General features: G+C 40.0%; 2 long non-coding RNA genes across 2 annotated transcripts in view; one reads left to right on the forward strand and one right to left on the reverse strand.

The window, feature by feature from the left end:
• The window catches only part of LOC129458502 (uncharacterized), a 755,613-nt gene that overhangs the window by 82,271 nt on the left and 653,135 nt on the right, over window positions 1–20,207 (forward strand). The gene's annotated exons all lie outside the window — the stretch shown is intronic.
• LOC129458366 (uncharacterized) lies at window positions 13,150–15,221 on the reverse strand. Its single transcript, XR_008649600.1, has 2 exons — window positions 15,045–15,221; window positions 13,150–13,734 (listed from the first exon to the last, which is right to left on the reverse strand). It is a non-coding gene; the product is annotated as an uncharacterized lncRNA (long non-coding RNA).

The raw sequence follows: 20,207 nt of genomic DNA on the forward strand, positions 1-20,207 counted from the left end.
AAAATTAAAGCTTTTCATCATCTGACCATCCAAGATAACCAATTAGCATTTTGTTACAATTTTAGATGTTTTCTATAATTTTTAAACATGGTTCAAAATGACACATTAACATTTTAATTCTGACTTTTAACTATGAAGCATAAGCATCTTCATGTTGCTAGAAATGTTCATAAAATGATGGTGATGACATTATAATATTCTATTTATTTCTGTGCTTGAATTTACTAAACTATAATAATGCTGGTAAACATTTCATGTCACTTCCTATGTGCCAGATATTGTTCTAAGTGTTTGACATACATTAACTCATTTGATTCCCAAAACCACGCTGTAAGGCTTGTACTGTTAATATTCCCCATATTACAGAGAAATAAATTGAGAGGTTAAGTTATTGCCAGAGGTTACTTGACTGTTGAGTGGATGCGGTCAAGATTTGAGCAAAGGTAGATAGTGCTCTATGGACGATTCATAGCCCCTCTATGCTGTTCAGCCACTGTACTACTGTGGACCCTCAGATTATGGCTAATTTTTTAAGTGAATAAAACTTTTATGAAGGATGTGTTCTCTTTCCCTTACAAGTGACAACTCGGGGCACTAGGCCCAGATTGGCCCTTGGGGTTGGGTGTAGAGATGACAGGGCTGCTGAGCCTGGGAGATAATTTGGGGAACAAATCTCAACACGAAACTCCAACTATGATGGCAGAGTCTGAATTAGGACCTTTATTTTCTGATTCTTTCCTAGCCTGTTTCTTTCAATGAAGAAAGGCAATGTAATCTTTTGAAAGTTCAATGTCTAGAATGAGCTTTTGTGGGCAAAAACTGTGGCTTATTAATTACGGAGTATTTTCTCTCTATTTCCATGTTTATAATCTTACTTAGCAAATATTGAGGTTTTTAAACAGCTTTTTAAGTATTGGGAAGGGATTTCGCATCCTTCTCTTTGCCTTGGACCATGGCAGTAAGACGATTTATCTGACTGGGAGACTGGATGACAGGCAGGGGCACAAGGATGGTTTGACCCCTTGCAGGCCTTCTCAGCCCTCTGTCCCTGCCCTTCTGCAAGAATGTCTAGTTGTCCATCTGTCTCTTGGGCCTTGAGATCTTTAGCTCAGGAAGACATGAGGCAGTCAGCTCTTCAATCCCCACTTCCCCCAACTGAGCCCTATGGATTGATTATGAAAGAAAGCTGTAAGGACCTTTATTTTGACCACAAGTCTAAGATTTTCCAATCTTGTTTCACCAACAAATAAATTTATATTTGGATTTCCTTATACTTCTAGGGCCTATTTCTCAACTGGTTTAGAATCCATAGAGAGAGGCATATGATTAAAAGTCCTTTTTAAACTCGGCCTTGATCTTTATGCATTAGAGACAAAAAGTGTTAGGTTGGTGCAAAAGTAGTAGTTGTGGGTTTTGCCGTTAAAAGTAATTACTTTTGCACCAACCTAATGTTAATGGGAGAGTCACAGTTCCCCTTTACCCCAAACCCCAAACACTTAAGAGAATACAGTCTTGGCATGCTCAGCTTCTCCCACCTCTCATTCTCTAGGAAGGTTTCTACCTTGTGAGATATATTACTGAATCACTCTGAGGCCCAACTCTTGGACTTCTGTGATGCAGAATTCTGGCAGTGAGTGGTGAGAGACTGAAAGGAGAAGCAAGGATAGAGGGGTTGCATAAAAAATGACAGATTTACTCATGGGAGGAATGAAAGAATAGAGACAGAAGAATAGAAGAAGAAGGAGAAAAGTCAAGAGCTCACCCAGACAACCAGAATGTCTTCTTGAGGAAAGGATTCAGATCAGCTAGGGCATGTGGGAGAGAGTTAGAATCAGAGGAATGGAGAAAGAGAATTTTAAATTTTTACTGGGGGCTGTGCATTGGGTTCCTTTGACATTTTTATTGAAAGAGACTCTGATAAACATTAAAATTCTCGAAAAACCTAAAGAGATTGGGTTTCTTTGAACGTGAATCTAGTTGAAGAGTGGGCCATTTACTGGGTAACATACATCTCCCCAAATGTTAAATCTAACTTGATAGATGTGATCAAATGGGAAATGGAAGAAATGCCCCAAAGTATCATGAACCCTGGGATGGGTAGCTGTGGATATATTCAAGCCCTGGGGTCGGTCCCACTTTGAACCTATGCTGTTTTATCCTAAAACTGGGCACCTGGGGAGACACCCTCAATGTCTCCCTGGTATCCATTTGTATGAGATACTGAGGATATGTTGGGAGAGATTATGTCCTAGAGAAAGAAGATCTAGGAGTACAAGCTTGGTCTGGGACAATACCTCAATGAGAAAGAAAGGGAAAATTCTGATACTTGTTCTTCAGGGTCCGGATTCTACAATAAATTCAATACAGAATACAGAATACAGAAGGGGTGTAAGAGAAAGCTCTGCTTCACTGGTTGTCACCAGCACCAGGCAACGTCAGAGAGTCCTGGAGCACTGCAACCAGCTTTGGCAGAGAGATGGTGCGAGATCTGAGGCCCCTTCCTAGGGATCTGCACCTCGGTCTCAGGTGTCTGTGGCCTCAGCAGCTGTCAGAGAGGAGCTCAGAGAATCAACAGACACCACCTGCAGTTAGAGAGATGTTTGTAATCACACGAGGACAGAGGCACAAAAACTGTTCTGTGACTGCCATAGAACAGGCTAATGGAGAGTGAGCAACACAGCTTACTGTTTGTTTGTTTTTGAGATCTCACTCGGTTGCCCAGGCTGGAGTGCAGTGGCATGATCTTGGCTCACTACAACCTCCACCTCCCAGGTTCAAGCGATTCTCATGCCTCAGCCTCCTGAGTAGCTGGGATTACAGGCGCAAGCCACCACGCCCGGCTAATTTTTGTATTTTTGTAGAGATGGGGTTTCACCATGTAGGCCAGGCTGGTCTCAAACTCCTGACCTCAAGTGATCCGCCTATCTCGGCCTCTGAAAGTGCTGGGATTACAGGCATGAGCCACCGCTCCTGGCCTCACAGCTTACTTTTATTTTTGTTTTTCCTCTGCACACAGGTCAGATAAACCTTATATTATCTCTCTGGGATGAAGGAGGGAGAAACTTTCAAATAGGTGTCAGCTGTACAGCAAAAAGTTTTGAAGAAGTTTGGCAGGAACCCCAGTCAGCAGTTCCATCTGAGTTCCTGACATCAGGTTGGCAATATTTGGATTCTAGACCTAGGCAGATGGACCATTTACCACATGTCTGTTTTTCCTGGCTCTTGTTTTCCAACAGCACTTGCAAACTTGGATCAGGCTATTAATGGATCTGACTCCTAGGCACTCGGCACTTTACACAGATAGGCATCCTTACACATGCGGTTTCTGGTTATTGTAAGGACATGGAGGAGTAGAGGAATGAGGTCCTTCTTCTCTAGTCAAGTATGGTACCCTCTGCACACCTAAAGCAGGCTTGGCTTTGCATTGGTGCTACTGGCATAGATCTTCACAAGACTCTCAATGCTGTGTGGACACTTGGCAGCGCATTCTGTGGCAGTGTGGGATGGCAGAAAATAATCAGAGATCTGAGCCCTCACCTTAAGAAGCTGGATTTCAAAGTGGGAAATCCAGTGGGGGAGGGGAGGGTGGTCACTGAAAGATTTTGAGTTCATCTCCAAAACCACAAGGCAACAAATTTAAATACAGATGGTACACACTGGCCGTTAGGCAGACCACACTGGGCAGAAGTGCACTTTGTTCCAAAGAGTTAGCAGCATGGTTTAGAAGAGAAACAAAGACACACATGTACAAGTTAAATCTCCATGAGAACTTCCAGAACAGACAGCACTGACAGCAGGCTCCATGGCTCTCTTTGTTTGTCTTGTGCTGGTATTGGGTCCTAGATTGTTGAGGCCAAATCTGGCTTCACAAGGCCATGCTCTTGTCAGACCATGTGCAGAAGCAATATGTCCCCATTTGGGTTGGGCAATTATGGACGCTATGCTCATATGTCCCTAGGCAAGTACCCAGCTGTCCTAAGCTATCATTTCCATATAAGGAACAACACAAAGTTGAATAAAAATGCAAATCTAGCTGATTTACTGGATTCTTGATGTTACTGCTGGCAACAAGTGCCTGGTGGCCACATTGTTCAGGAGGCAGGGCTCAGCTCTCTCTAGTGTATGCTATTGGAACTTGCTGGAAATCAGTTTATTTGTGCTGTGGTCTTGAGATTCCGTTTTCCTCCGAGGCTCAGATCAGAAGCGGGGTATTAAACTTCATCCCAACTCTTTGCTCACACAGAATAGTTACAAGATATCTATGCTTTTAAACCAGGAATATCAGATCATGGGATAAAGGAGGATTGTGAGAATTTCTTAGCTTAGACTACCTGAAATGTCTGGTGAAGTTTCACATTCTAAAATAGAGAGGAGTTGACACTTCACTTAGGTTCGGTGGAAATGTAGCCTTCTGGGTTTCTGGAAAAAAAGTCTCAGGATCTTACAAGCAGACTTTATATCAACATTTGGAGTTGTGAGAATGAATCAGACAAACACGGACCAAACGTTCCTAGAAAAGCAGAGGGACTGAAAATGCAACTGCAAAGTGTTTTGGCAGTTTGGGATTTTGGAATAATATGAGCACTCTCCCGCCCCAAACACCACCACATAATCGACTGTCTGTATTCGGCTAGTATTTGTTTGTCTCAGAGACAAGTGATTTTGAAGCCTATTATGACACACATTTCCCTTGAAATGCTTCCTTTCCTTTTTTGTTTTCTTAAATTTGTGAAGGGTGTATCAGATGCAGAGTTCAGTCCATTTGCAGGGTGATTCTGGTTTTATATCTTTTCAGACACCTGCCTCCAGATCAGAGCTCCCAAGAAAGGGGCCCATGCTGTAATACACACAAAGCCTCATTTCCTGGCTTTGGTACCTGGGCCCCAGAAGCGAAGGAATCAGGAAATTCAAGAGAGGCTGCCTTCTTAAATCAGATATCCATTCCAAGCTTTCCTGCTCAGATGGGTGGGTTATTGATTTTTCCCCTTGCCAGAAGATGACTTGTAATCTGGGAACCAGAGGAAACTGTATTTACTTTAATATCTGCACTTAATGCAATTTTGAGTCCGAGCCTGATGGGCTTATTGTCTCCTTTATTCTAAGAGGGCCAGTGTCAGGCCAATCTAATGTTGGGTGGAAGTGATCAAGCTGCTCCATTAGCTGGATAAATTGCACAAAGACAGCCTCATTTTAAGTCTCCCAGAGCAGGAGGGAAGACTCGAGAAGGTCTGTGAGGGATGATGTCTGGTTGTATAGAGAACAGACTCTCAGTGGAATCTTGAGGGTTGGGCGTATGCTGCCTTCTTCTACCTCTGCAATGGGACAGTGTCGACTAAATTAGGTTGCCCAGTGGTCTGATGATGCAGCTATCACAGCTAGCATTCCTGAGTCCTGTGGCTGGGCGAAAGGTGGTGGTGGGGGGAGGGCCATAGCAATTTATCTGAGTTTCCTGTTTTATTTTTCTCTCACTTTCTTTTCCACCTTCTCTACTTTTCCGTTAGGAAACTGAGGGCACCGTCTCCAACTTTCTCGGCTCCTTTGCTGTCTCCACCTGCCTTTTTGGACCTGTATAGATTTCTCTTTTCCAGTTGGAAATCACACATTATTGCTATCTACACATTGTCACCAAAACCAATTTGTGCAAACTAACAGGCTTATCATCAGTGCCGCTGAAATGAGATTAAAACTGCTTCCAATGAAACAGATAAAAACCAGATGAATGAAGCCCGCTAATAAGACATTAAAGATAACGACAAGAATGATTAACTAGCATGATGTATTGAGCAGTTATGAGGCTTTGGATGGCCAGGATCAGTAAACTAATAAAAATAATCTACCTTTAATTCCTTTTAGTCGGTGAGATATAATCACATCAACATTATGACTTTTTGGTTATTTGTCTGTGAGAGCAATATCACACCTTTCCACCAAATTATTCAAAGCTTACTAGTGAGAAGAAAACAGAGAGAGAAAGAAAGAGAGAGAGAGAGAGAGACTGAGAGAGATTGCCTTGGGAGGGGGAAGCTCTTCTCATTTCAGCTCTTTAAAAATAAAAAGGAATGCGGGTACCCTGCTTGCATTTATACACTGATTATGCAGACAGTCTCTCATTTACGTTTCATCTCTGAGAGTGGCCTATTCATAGCCAGACTGTTTTGCATTACACAATCAGTCAGTTATCACATGATCAAGTCACATCAAGACAATCTGAAAATTACATTTCTACTGGGCAATATCTCGAGGTTGGCCGGGGCCACCACCACCCTGGAGGCTGGCTCTTCTCGCAGTTGTGGGGATCCCTTCTGGCCATCCTTCAGCTGGGTTGAGGAAGGAGCATGAAAGAAAGCTTCACTTATCATTCACTTAGGATTTCTCAGACCTTACTGTGTGACACGGCCAGGCCTATGCTCCAGGAATACAGGCAAATAGAAACTTGGTTCGGCCCTTGAGGAGTCTACTGTAGTGGTGCAGGGGAAAGTAAGGGAGAAAGGGGAAGACAAGTAAACAAAGGTGATAACAAGTAAGCAAATCCATGTGACAAATGACTCTGTTAATACACGGCACCATGGGTGCCTAGAAGAGGGAGTAACTCTCTGGAGAAGCCACAGAGGGCTTTCCAAAAGAGGAATCCTGGCCGGGCGCGGTGGCTCGCGCCAGTAATCCCAGCACTTTGGGAGGCCGAGGTGGGAGGATCACCCGAGGTCAGGAGTTCGAGACCAGCCTCAACATGGAGAAACCCCATCTCTACTAAAAATACAAAATTAGCCGGGCGTGGTGGTGCATGCCTGTAATCCCAGCTACTCGGGAGGCTGAGGTAGGAGAATTGCTTGAACCTGGGAGACGGAGGTTGCGGTGAGCCGAGATCGCGCCATTGCACTCCAGCCTGGGCAACAAGAGCGAAACTCCGTCTCCAAAAAAAAAAAAAAAACAAAAAAAGAGGAATCCTTTGAAGTAGGTATGAAAGGAAGAGTGGGGTTTTGCTAGAGAGAGAGAGAAAAAGGATAGGGCAGAGATGAAGTATGTGAACAAACAGCCATGAAAAGGACAACTGTGTTGTGGGAAGAAACACTTGGCTGGGAACAGCAGCCTGGGAGGCCCTGGCAAAGGAGTCTGGGGACAGTCAGGAAGGACCCTGCATTTCATGCAGAGGTTTTCACGTTTTATCCTAAAAGCTGAGCTGATCCATTAATACTTTGTGAGGATAGCTACAGGATCAAACCTGTGCTTTGAAAATAGAACTTTGGTGAAGCTGTGGAGAACGGATTAAAGGCAGAAGAGAATCGTATCTGAGAAAACCTGCCAGAGCCATGACGTAGTGAAAAAAACACAGACAGGACCAAGACAGGTCTGCGTGGGTACCTGAACTCAACTGCTAACTAGCCTTGCAGTCTTGAGTAAAATCATCTCCTTAACTGCAGTTTTTCCATCTGTAAATCCAGGATAGTAATACCTACTTCCTGAGGTTACTGGAAAGACTAAAAATAATATAAAACAAGGCCCAGGTGTCTACCATATAAGCACATCACACACAGTAATGATAATTCTCAATTAAGCACTGTGGTGGAAGAGTAGGAAGGGATGGAATCGGGGTCGGTGGTAGCAGGGTGTGTATGTTTGTGTATGCATGTGTGCATCACTGTTAGGAATATTAGTGAATAAAATAATACAAAATTATTATGTTGTGTTGAGAACAAAAGGGAATCTGGAATAACAAAATACATGTTCAGTTATCTGAGCCATTGATGTACTTTGTTGAAGAAAATTGCATGAGTTAGACATGTTTGCAACATGGGAGAGAGTCAGCAAGTTATAAATAACACCCACTTCACCTATCTCACAGGGCAGCTGCAGGGACTCAAAACTGATTGTGAGATTTCTTGATTGCTGAGAATGTCAGCTCCATGAGGATGACAACATGTTTACTATTATATCCCTCATGCCCAGAACTCATGAAAATAAGTATTTATTGAATGAATGAGTGGAAAAACGGTGGAAAGTTTAATTCAACTGTGAGCCAATAGGGTCAAAAATACAGTTTCAGTCTTTCTCTCCATTCCCCTCACCAACTACGATTTTTACTCATGACTTTCAAAACATAACAAAAATTATCGAATCCCTCTAAATATTGCTGGCCTCTATATGCCATGTGTATAGAATGGGGTACTTAGTATATAGTGGTGAATGAATAATACAGACATGGTCTTGCCTTGAGCTTACGGTGAACATGGGCAATTGAGTCTCATGAAGGCTTTCAAACGTGTGTCTTTCCCTCTCTTCCCTGCACATCATTATCATTCCAGGTGAGATCTGAATAAAGAATAGATGTGCAAAGACCCTGGGTAGAAGGCTGTGTGATGGGATGAAGGAGGATGCATCCTGGGGTCGCATACATTTGGGTTTGCCATCTCACTCCATTGCTTACTATATGGGAGACTTCAAGCCAGCTACTCAGCCTCTGTAAGCTGAAATTTCCTCATCTTAAAAATGATTCTTTTCAGTAGAAATTAGTAAAATTAGGTATGCAAATCATTCGATGCATAATAGGCTTTTAATATTATTTTTTCTAGTAGATTTCCTTGTAGACAAGACTCATAGCTAAGGAAAGACAATTGTGTTTGAAAGAACTTAAAGCTTTGCTATCCACAGATTGCTCCTCCTGTCTCTACAGTATGTTAGAAAAGACAATGAACTTATTCAAAGAGTAGAAAATCTACTTTCATATCCTCTACTACCTCTTGAAAATGTTTATCGTTTCTGGTGGTTTATTAATATTGCAATCAAGTCCACATTCAGAAGGGTACATATTTTCAGATAAGGCAGCCCTCTTAAAAATTGACAAATAGGATATGCTCCAATAAAGAGAAACATCTAAAAACAGTATGTCTAAAATCAGTTCTCTGCTTAATAAAACAATCCCGCTGTTTAAGATACCAAATAAAAGGACTTGGAAATGCTAATTCCATAATTTTTACACTGACTGTTAAGTTTTATAAACATGTTCAAAAAGCCATTATTTCTGTATGTAATAGAAATTTTAAATGTATCCTTTTTGGTATTGATTTAAAGTTCCCAATCAAGACTTTCTCCCAGCTTGAGCCAGTCCCACACCTGCCATCTGTCCTGTGCCTTTGCCCTCTGTAGAGAAGGCAGATTCTCATAAATGTGTAATATGCTGATGAATTCCAATTTTTATAACCAATATGTTTGATTGAGAGAACACATTGAGAGATACTTAACATATCTATATTCTATGAATGACTTTATTTAAAAATACATTTATTTTTGCAAAAATCTGCATGGTTACAGAATATACATTTTATAAAGTGGGCACTTACTCCTGCAGTGAAGGCCTAGTGTGTCCATAAAATTACATTTGCTAATGTGATGCCTCTATTGAGAAACTGCTCCCCCTCTAGTTTCCAAGATCTACTGTTTGGAAAAAGAGTTGAGGCTGATTTTTCTGGTGCACTATACTGATCTAAGAGTGGAAGTTGCAGTTGTAGGACAGGTCTAAATCGCATTCTTTCTTTAGTTTCTTTCCAGCTTGGAGTTTATATGTTTCCGCGAGTTAATGTTCTAAAATCTAGGATGAGGCTCCAGCTAGCGTCTGTTCCATTTTCTGGGAAGTCCCTAAATCACGACTGTTTCAGGACAATACAGCCACTAGGGGCAGGAGCTCTGAGATAGAGGCTCTCCTTGTTACATTGAGAGAGAAATTGTCTACCACTTTGTCCGTGAGAAACAAGACTTGCCCATGAGGTAAGTGTAAAGTTGGTAGAGTGGAAGGGAGTACTAAAATAATATAGACGATATAACTTTCAAAATATGCATTTATAAACTTACGAATGGGTTTATGATATGGGAGAATATATGAATTAGTTCTATTCAACAATTACTTCCAAAAAAGGTGAATGTTTTAAAAAAATACAAGGAACAAGTACCATATACTTAAAGTAAGATAAAATATCTTTATGTTGGTTCTGTGAACACAGAAAATAACATAGGTCAGTCATTATTTTTGGTATATCTTTACATACATGAATGAGTGCAAATTTCATTTATTGATTGTGTCAATCTCTAATACTATAAGTATTTTTCTAAAGAAGACTTTTTAATATGGTTTATTATTCAAATTTTTTAAAAAAAAAGTTGACTGCAATCTCCCTCAAAGCTACATTTTATGGTTAATAAATTTAGAGTTGTTGATAACTTCAACTGACTTTTCTTTATAGACAGTACTATTTCTAATTGAGAAAATTCCTCAGGTATTGGGGTAAGTGGTAAACTCAGAGAGTGTCTGCTGATTGGAAGATATTCTTGAAACCATTTAAAAGTATTTAAATATATAAATATTTTATATTAAATGTTTTCACATGTACTATCTTTTTGCATCCATTTCTTCAAAAAATAATTTTACAAAACAAAACTTGTCAACAAATTATCTGCACATTTGAAGGCTACCTCAACATAGTTCTATTCCAGTACAGAATATAAGATTATCCAATAGTAAAAAAGGAAGCCCCATCACAAGATTCTTCCCAGAGGTCAACATATTCCAAAGTGTAATTATAGAATTTCAAAATTAAATGTTTTATGCCTTTCATCTCCTATCACCTAGTTTGTTCAGTTCTTCCTTTGCTTTTGTGGGGTTAAATTTCATCATTTTTCTGGTGTCAACTTTTTCTTTCAATAGTTACAATTTGCTATCCATTTCAAAAGTTGAAATTATTTGGTGTTCCTTTAAATTTTTTTTAATGAAAGCAGTTTTATTTTATTTTATTTTTTAATTTTTATTTTAGGTGTAGGGGTACATATGCAGATTTGTTATATAGGTAAACTCATGTCATAGGGGTTTGTCGTACAGATTATTTCATCACCCAGGTACTAAGCCTAGTACTCAATAGTTATTTTTTCTTCTCCTCTCCCTCTTTCCTCCCCCCACCCACAAGTAGGCCCCAGTGTCTGTTTTTCCCTTCTTTGTGTTCATGAGTTCTCATCATTTAGCTCCCACTTAGAAGTGAGAACATGCAGTATTTGGTTTTCCATTCCTGCATTAGTTTGCTAACGATAATGACCTCTAGCTCCATCCATGTTCCCATAAAAGACATGATCTTCTTCTTTTATATGGCTGCATAGAATTCCATGGTGTATATGTACCACATTTTCTTTATCCAGTCTGTCATTGACAGGCATTTAGGTTGATTTGCCTTTGCTGTTGTGAATAGTATTGGGATGAACATACTGGTGCATGTGTCAAACATTTTGAATAAAAAATTGCAACTTCTTTCAAACAAAATTCAACCTCAATTTGGAGGACTGTTTTACAAAAAGTTTCAATACCACTGTAAGATACTTAGGTTGATCTACAAATTAATTCTTTAAAAATGAAAACATTTTACAAATCTGATGATCAGTGTCTTAGTCTGTTGGAGCTGCCATAAAAAATATACCGTAGACTGGGTGGCTTATAAACTATGGAAATTTATTTCTCACAGTTCTGGAGGCTGAGAAGTCCTAAATCGAAGTGCCAGCAGATTTGGTGTCTGGTGGAGGGCTGTATCCTGGTTCCTAGATGAATGGCCACTTTTTTGCTATGTCCTCACATGGCAGAAGAGGTGAAGGATCTGTCTCTCTGGAGTCCCTTATAAAGAAACTAATCCGATTTATAAGGGTTCTACTATCACAGCCTAATCACCCTCCAAAAGTCCCGCCTTCTAATACCATCACTTTGGGGTTCGAATTTCTATATATAGTTTTTAGTGGGACATAAACATTCAGAATGTCCTTTGTAGTAAAAAGAGAAAACATGCACTGCCATACTGAAACGTAAAAAAAATTAAACACGAATGTTGTCACAAAGATTTATAATTTAGCTGCTTTAAATACTGCTTCTATTTTGATATCTAAGCATGTTGGGACACACTTTATGAATAATAGGTTACTACAACCAATCTTAACTAGAGTTCTGCTCCAGAGGTTTCTTAATTTTATTAGAACATTGATCCAAATGAAAAGTCATGCTTCTCAGAGTTGATTATGAAACTTCTGCAGCTGTATATACTTGTTAAATTGACATCTTTCGAAATAGTCTTCTTAAAATAATCACTAACTTTTGAATTAAATGCTAATGCATCTTCAGAATACGTGTGCCTTCTGGTAGATTTCAGGTAGACGGTAAATGCGCACCAATAATTTGTGCAATTTGCATCTTCAGCATCAACTTTTTTAAGACATGAAAATTCAATATTTAATATTTCTTTAAATGTTACACTTTTTGAGATTATTTCTTTGAAAGGGACAAAATAAAACAAAGCATTACTAAACAGTAAAGTACATACATAATTGTAGATTTAGATCATACATACTATAAATACCACACCCCTGAAAAAAAGTGTTCAGACGATTCTCTCTGTGGTCTATGTTATGACAGTAAGGTCTATATTGCCTGTACATAGTTTACATATTCCAAAAGTATGATTTCTGACAATTCCTACCATCCTACTGAGTGGTGGCTTGATGACTTCCTGCAACTCACAGGCTGTGGCTTTGGGCAATGTCCTGGTCACAGCACAGCTAGCTGCTGATACACCAAGTGGCCAGAAGGGGCAGCAACAGTGAATACTTCTCCCATTGCTGCCTGAGATCAGGGGAGTTAGCGGTCCCTCGCCACCTATTACAAGCCTCCTTTTTTTTATCAGGGAGTGCATGCTGTCCTTGAAAAGAAGGTGTTGGCACCATGTGTCTTGAAAGGGAAAGGAAAAAGAAGTTGAGCTACCACTTATCATCTGTCAGATTAAACCATGTGTTAATCAGAACACTGTCCACTACGTACTATTAGACAAGACCCTCGCAGAAGCTAGACGTACAAAGTGGGAATTACCAAACTCATCTTACTATATTTTCAGGCTTTGCTAAAAAATGAAAATTATAGGATGAATGTTAAGCTGTGCTGGATCTGGGATAATAGATATAAACTAGGAGTATTCAAAGCAAAGTAGGATGCATGGTCACTCTAATAATAGAGATTATTTTCAATTATGGAAGTTTAATAATTACTTAGTGTTGGTGATTAAATACAGAGTTAGAAATCTAAAGATGTATTTTATCTACCCAAATATATTAGCAGAAAAGTGCAAATATTAGACTAGCCATTGTTCTCAGTTTTTTATTGTGCTGAAGATACAGAGTTGAACACTAAAAAAGAGAGCAAAGCAAAGGTTGCTAGCATACAGCACAGTCTCCCAGTGTCTATTCAGTCGCTGTAGCTCCAGCCCTATTCACCTGGTTGTCCTTCAGCACTGGGTTACTTTTGAGCTGAGTTGCTTCTTGTCCTGGCTATGCTTGTGTTTTCTTAAATACCCATGCGACAATGTTCTCACACTTTGCAGTAAATATTTGATATTTCTTCGGTGTCTGCTTGATTATGTGCTATGGGTCTTACCCATTACTCTCCTGCAGTTGATCTTCTGTCTTGCTTCACTTATGCCAAAACTCCTTCTGATGTGCATCATCATAACATCGTGTATACCCATTGTAGCAGTATCTATTTTTATCCATTGATAAAACTTGCTGATATATAGTGAGAAGAACCTGTAATTTAGGCTGAATTGATTAGATCAACCTCAACTCTCATTCCCCTGCCTCCGTAGTCCCATCTGAAGAAAATTTATGTCATGGGCAGGGAACTTACACATATCCAGAGGGAATTTATCCCTTCTCAGATGTCTACTTAGCCTGAAGAGGTAAGGAAAATAGGAGAGGTAAAGCTGGTATTATGATAGGTATCCTAATAAAGACTTTCCTTATTCCTGCTAATTTATCTCAGAATGTGAACACTAAGTTGGCATGCTGTATTATTATAGGTGGCAGCAGTTTTAGGGGAGATCTCCACAGCCTTATCTTTTATTAGTGCTTATACCAAGGTCCTATAGAAGTGAATATGTAAATCATTCATTATAACTCTCGACTTTTTTTTCTGAGTCACACTAAATTTGTATACAACTGAGGGTAAGCAATATATTGTCCTAATTCTGTCACTTCATTCATTCCATTTATTCATCATTCAGCATTCAAGATATATCAATTGTCTACCTAGCCCTTGGCATTCACTCTTTATGCCAGTGCAGTAGACATAAATGTAAATAAAACACAACTCCTGACTTCAGGGAATTTAGATTGGTGATAGATACAAGGAGGAACCCAACACTTTTACAGTGTGCCCATTGCTAAAACCATAGAACATATAAAGAACCAATGGAAGAAAATGCCTAGACCTGTGGGGGAAGATTCCATGAGTTTCTCAAAGAGTGGGTGAGTGCCTGAGTTGAGAATTTTGCCACAGTTGGTGGATTGGGAGTGGTAGATGGGAGGGCATTCCGAGCACAGTCAATATTCATGTGTGAAGTTTTTTGTATGGGCAGGTGGGAGCCACTTCTGAGGCTCTAGCATACTATTTCCCCTATTTGGAACACTCAATCCCACCCCACCCCATGCCTTAATGTGGTTGATTCTATTTTATTTCTCAGATTACTTCCCCCAGTAGTCCTTCCATGACATACAAAGTCTGGTTTCTCTTCTTTTCTTTTTTTTTTAATGTGCTCTCTTAGTGTCCTGAACTTCTAACAGTGTGCAAATAAATTCAAATTTCACATGGTAATTTTACCCATAAATTCTAAATTCCTTGAGGATGGGACTAGAAGACCGTTTTTGTTCACGGTTCTTGCCTTGCTACCTGGCATAGCCTGTGGTAAATAATAAACTTTCAGTATTTATTACAAAAAAAGAATGAATAAATGAATGTATGAAGTCAGTCCCTGTAAATTGAAAGATAATTTCCCCCCAAAGCTGACCAACATCCTTTTAGAATGCTATCAGCCACTGCTTTTTATTTTTCTTAGCCCTCCTTTCTCATAAAACTTGGTGATATTCTCCAAAGGACATTTACCAGTATTTTTCTAATTTTGCAGAGGCTGGCAAATGGAGACTTTCCCCCTCATTGGCCATCATCAAAACGATAGTTGGAAAGTATATAAAACAATGAATACCTGGTGGCAAATATATGGGAGTGGGCAGGTTCATCAGCTGAGAGGTTACAGCACATCAGATAGGATGAATGGCAGCACGTTCACAGAGGTAACAGTGGGGGAAGCGGTCCAGGCTTAAGCATTTGCTGGGTGAGGCTGCAGTGCAGGTAGGATTGGCATGCTGATTAAAACCTGGACGCACTTGCAGCTTGGTGTTGGTAAGGAGGGCAGAAGGGGAAAGAGTAATTGCAAAGAGGTGGGTTAATCTATGATTCATCTGTGGAAGGCTTTGCTGGTTGCATCCACCCTCTCCTGTCCTGTCCTGTTCACAGAATGACCAGCAAACTCCCTAGGAAAACATCTAGATGTTCTTCTCTAAAGATGAATTTCCTGGAGTAACCAAGGCTTCTTAATTGGGAGTGGTGACCCAGAGTAGTCTTTCTTTTCCTGGTCCACGTGGAGCTTGTGGTCTGCGGCTGCTGACTCTCCCATTCTGATTCCAAGTAACCTAGAGTGAAACTGCTAGTGGATAAGACCACCCTTGTACAAAGATGTCAGCTCTCCCGCCAAGAAAGAGGGCTGCTGGGGGTATTAGGCCTACAAGCCCACAGTAGTTGAACTCAATCCATCTACTCAGAATAATCAACCTACATCTCAATTCTTTAATATACATAAACAAGGATCTCCAGAACAAAGGAAACAACAGCATGAATGAGAGTGGCCGAAATCACTGGGAACAAGTATTCAAGATAAAATTGGCTTCAAAACTGCAAAATAAAAATAATTTTAAAAAAGAATGGCCAAAATAACAAAGAATAGCCAATCTTAGACAAAAGTGCCACTCCTGTAATCTCAGCACTTCGGGAGGCCGAGGTGGGCAGACTGCTTAAGGCCCGGAGTTTGAGACCTGCTCGGGCAAAACTCTTTCTTTAACACAAATACAAAAATTACCCAGGCATGGTGGTGTGTGCCTGTGGTTCCAGCTACTTGGGAGGCTGAGGCATGAGAATTGCTTGAACCAGGGAAGCAGAGGTTGCAGTGAGCTGAGATGGCATCACTGCACTCCTGTGCTCTAGCTTGGGTGGTCGAGAGAGACTCTGTCTCAAAAAAAGAAAAAAAAAAAAGAAAAAGATGCAATCACTTATGAACAAAAGAGATAAGTATACTCTAGGCAAGGAACAATCAGAGAACATGACTGAGTTCACAAAAATAAAAAATATATATAATTACTACAGCAAAGACTGCTAATGGTCATCAATTGAACACAAAATTTGTGTTCCTCCTTCCCAAGTATATAGTTATTATGGGGAAGGAGTTGTTAACCAGGAACTACATTTTACAGTGCACCCTACTCCTCCCTATTGCATCTAGTGGGACCAAATGACTATTTTCACCAGTTGGAATGTGAGCAGAAGAGACATGTGACATTTGCTTGTCAAGGCTGTTGAGAATAAGATTTTCGTCATCTTCCTCCCTCTTCTGGCTGAATGCAAGGGGATGTGAGGCCTTGGAGGATGGCAGAGTCAGAAGTCAGATTTGGAAAGAGTCCAAATCTCTGATTCTTCTGATTTACCTGCCTGCTAAACAGGGGACCCTGTGTTCAAACAGTTATGCTAGCATGAAGTTAGTGATTATTATGATAAGACACTGAAATTTGGGGGTTTATTTATTACAGCAGCAGATAGCGTTGCCCTAACTAATGTAAGCATTAATATTTAATTTTTTAAAAATTAGTAGAATGATAGGAAGATGAGTTGAAGAAATTTTCTAGAATCTAGAACAATTAGGGAGATAAACAGAAAACTAGAGAATGTATAGATGACATAAGGAATTGATCTGGAAGCTCCAAACGCTAAAACAGATTTCAGAAAGAGACAGTACAGAAAATTGAGGACAGAAAACTATCAAAGATGTACTAGAAAAAATTCTCCAGGGCTAAAGATTCAATTTTCAGATTGAAAGGGATCAATGAGGTCTGAATAGGGTAAAACAATGATAAATCCCAATTTAGAAAGTCAAAACTGCAGAAGATTAAGGTTAAAAAGAAGATCCTAAAAGTCAGTGCAAGAAAAAACAAGTTATACGTAAGTGAAAAGAATAAAGCTGGCTTTAAATTTCTCAGCAGTATCACTGGATGCCAACAGGCAATGGATAAATGACTTCAATATTTTGAGGAAGAACATTTGTAACCTAGATTTTCAATTTAGACCTAGCCAACTGTTAATCAATTGTGAGAGTAAAACAGGAATATTTGTAGACATTCAAGAACTTAGAAAATTTGCTCCATGTATCCTTCCTAAGTTATCTACTCCAGCAAACTGAAAGAGCAAACTCAAGGAAGAGGCTGATGTGGGATCCAAGAAACAATGTGCGGTGTGAACTAAGAGAATCACAGTGATTCTAAAGATCTGAACCCTGGTCTTCTTACTGGGTGAGTGTATCAATGTCCCTACTGTTGAAATTAATTCAGTCAGAATTTTCTGTCTTACATTTCTCAAAGTATTCAGTTCTATACAGAGGATTTCTTTAAAAATTATAAATCGTTGTACTAGGTTAGATCTGAGCCTCTTCCTACTTCCTTCACTCCTACCTCCTGCGCTGTTTCCTACCTCAGGGGGGCTAGTTTCCAGCCCATTTGGGCCACTCTTTCTGGGATTTGGGGCCAGTTTTTTTTTAACTTTGTCTTATTTGTAAGCCTTAATTTGGTGGCCCTGTTTCCTGGGCTCAAATATCAGTCCCAAAGTACTTAACATGTCTCCCATGAAGCTTAGGAATCTTCATGCAAAATGTCCCAGTGGTCTAAGCCATTTTCCGAGCTTCCTGATGTAGGTATACAGGTTAGGCTTCTAAACTGACCCCCGCTCTGTTTTTTCCAGAACTTGCAAAACACTGGTGCCTCAGTGCTCCAGCAGCATAAAAATGGATCTGTAGATAATGCTTCCCTCCATTCTCTTCACTTGAAAAGTCATATAATGCAGTAGTATATTAAGAGCTCTGAGAACCCTGGCAGAAAACAAACAAACCTAATTAACACTGTTTAACCCAGCATCTCCTAAACATAATTGACCGGAGAACCTCCTCTTCCCCCTTTTATTTTTCTATTGTAGGGGAGAAGTAATATATTTACCTTACCCATTTAGGTTCATGGCTGAGACCGCTATAATAAAAGGCAGATTAACAAGAGAAAAGCATACAAATATATTTAAGTTTTACCTAACATGAGAGCCTTCGGAAATGAAGACCTAAAGGAACAGAAAAGATTGCATTTTTATGCACAGTGGTGCAGAAGTATGATTGGAGGACGAAGGAATATTACTAATGGTAATAATTTGGGGGAAACTTAGCAAGTCCCGTTTGTTCAGATTCTTTTAAAAAAAAAAAAATCCAAATGAGACAGGGTATTGCTTTGTCACCCAGGCTGGTGTGCAGTGGCTCAAACATGGCTCAATGCAGCCTTGACCTCCTGGGCTCAAGAGATCCTTCTGCCTCAGCCTCCCAAATAGCTGTAATCACAGGCATGTGCCACCATGCCTGGTTAGCTTTTTAATTTTTTTGTAAAGATGGAGTCCTTTTTTTTTATTTTTTATTTTTTATTATACTTTAGGGTTTTAGGGTACATGTGCACAATGTGCAGGTTTGTTACATATGTATCCATGTGCCATGTTGATTTCCTGCACCCATTAACTTGTCATTTAGCATTAGGTGTATCTCCTAATGCTGTCCCTCCCCCCTCCCCCCACCCCACAACAGTCCCCGGAGTGTGATGTTCCCCTTCCTGTGTCCATGAGTTCTCATTGTTCAATTCCCACCTATGAGTGAGAACATGCGGTGTTTGGTTTTTTGTCCTTGCGATAGTTTACTGAGAATGATGTTTTCCAGTTTCATTCATGTCCCTACAAAGGACACGAACTCATCATTTTTTATGGCTGCATAGTATTCCATGGTGTATATGTGCCACATTTTCTTAATCCAGTCTATCGTTGTTGGACATTTGGGTTGGTTCCAACTCTTTGCTATTGTGAATAGTGCTGCAATAAACATACGTGTGCATGTGTCTTTATAGCAGCATGATTTATAGTCCTTCGGATATATACCCAGTAATGGGATGGCTGGGTCAAATGGTATTTCTAGTTCGAGATCCCTGAGGAATCGCCACACTGACTTCCACAATGGTTGAACTAGTTTACAGTCCCACCAACAGTGTAAAAGTGTTCCTATTTCTCCACATCCTCTCCAGCACCTGTTGTTTCCTGATTTTTTAATGATGGCCATTCTAACTGGTGTGAGATGGTATCTCACTGTGGTTTTGATTTGCATTTCTCTGATGGCCAGTGATGATGAGCATTTCTTCATGTGTTTTCTGGCTGCATAAATGTCTTCTTTTGAGAAGTGTCTGTTCATGTCCTCTGCCCACTTTTTGATGGGGTTGTTTGTTTTTTTCTTGTAAATTTGTTTGAGTTCGTTGTAGATTCTGGATATTAGCCCTTTGTCAGATGAGTAGGTTGCAAAAATTTTCTCCCATTGTGTAGGTTGCCTGTTCATTCTGATGATAGTTTCTTTTGCTGTGCAGAAGCTCTTTAGATTAATTAGATCCCATTTGTCAATTTTGGCTTTTGTTGCCATTGCTTTTGGTGTTTTAGACATGAAGTCCTTGCCCACGCCTATGTCCTGAATGGTATTGCCTAGGTTTTCTTGTAGGATTTTAATGGTTTTAGGTCTAACATATAAGTCTTTAATCCATCTTGAATTAATTTTTGTATAAGATGGAGTCTTGCCATGTTGCCTAGGCTGATCTTAAACTCCTGAGCTCATGTCATTCTCCCACCTTGGCCTCCCAAAGTACTGAGGTTACAGGTTTGAGCCACTGCACGTGCCCTTGTTCATGTTTTTCTCTGTGTCCCTGTGTCTTCATTCCTTTTCTCGGGGTACAGGGAGGACTTCTCTGGAATGAGGGTCTTATGCCCTACCCTAGAGAAAAGTCAGAGAATTATTTTATGGCCCACTTCAGGGGAGAATGTCAAAGGTCATAGAGACCTTCCTGCTTCTGCTGTTTTCTTAAATGCCAAGGTGCCATGTTTTGGAGTAGCATGTTCTGAACTGCATGACTATAACATCCTTTAATATTCTAAGAAATTAGGTTTTCTTAGAATACATTTTCACAAATGTTATTCTAGCAACAAAACC

The sequence above is a fragment of the Symphalangus syndactylus genome, chromosome 19 (genome assembly GCF_028878055.3).
Source record: "Symphalangus syndactylus isolate Jambi chromosome 19, NHGRI_mSymSyn1-v2.1_pri, whole genome shotgun sequence".
Taxonomy (NCBI): domain Eukaryota; kingdom Metazoa; phylum Chordata; class Mammalia; order Primates; family Hylobatidae; genus Symphalangus; species Symphalangus syndactylus.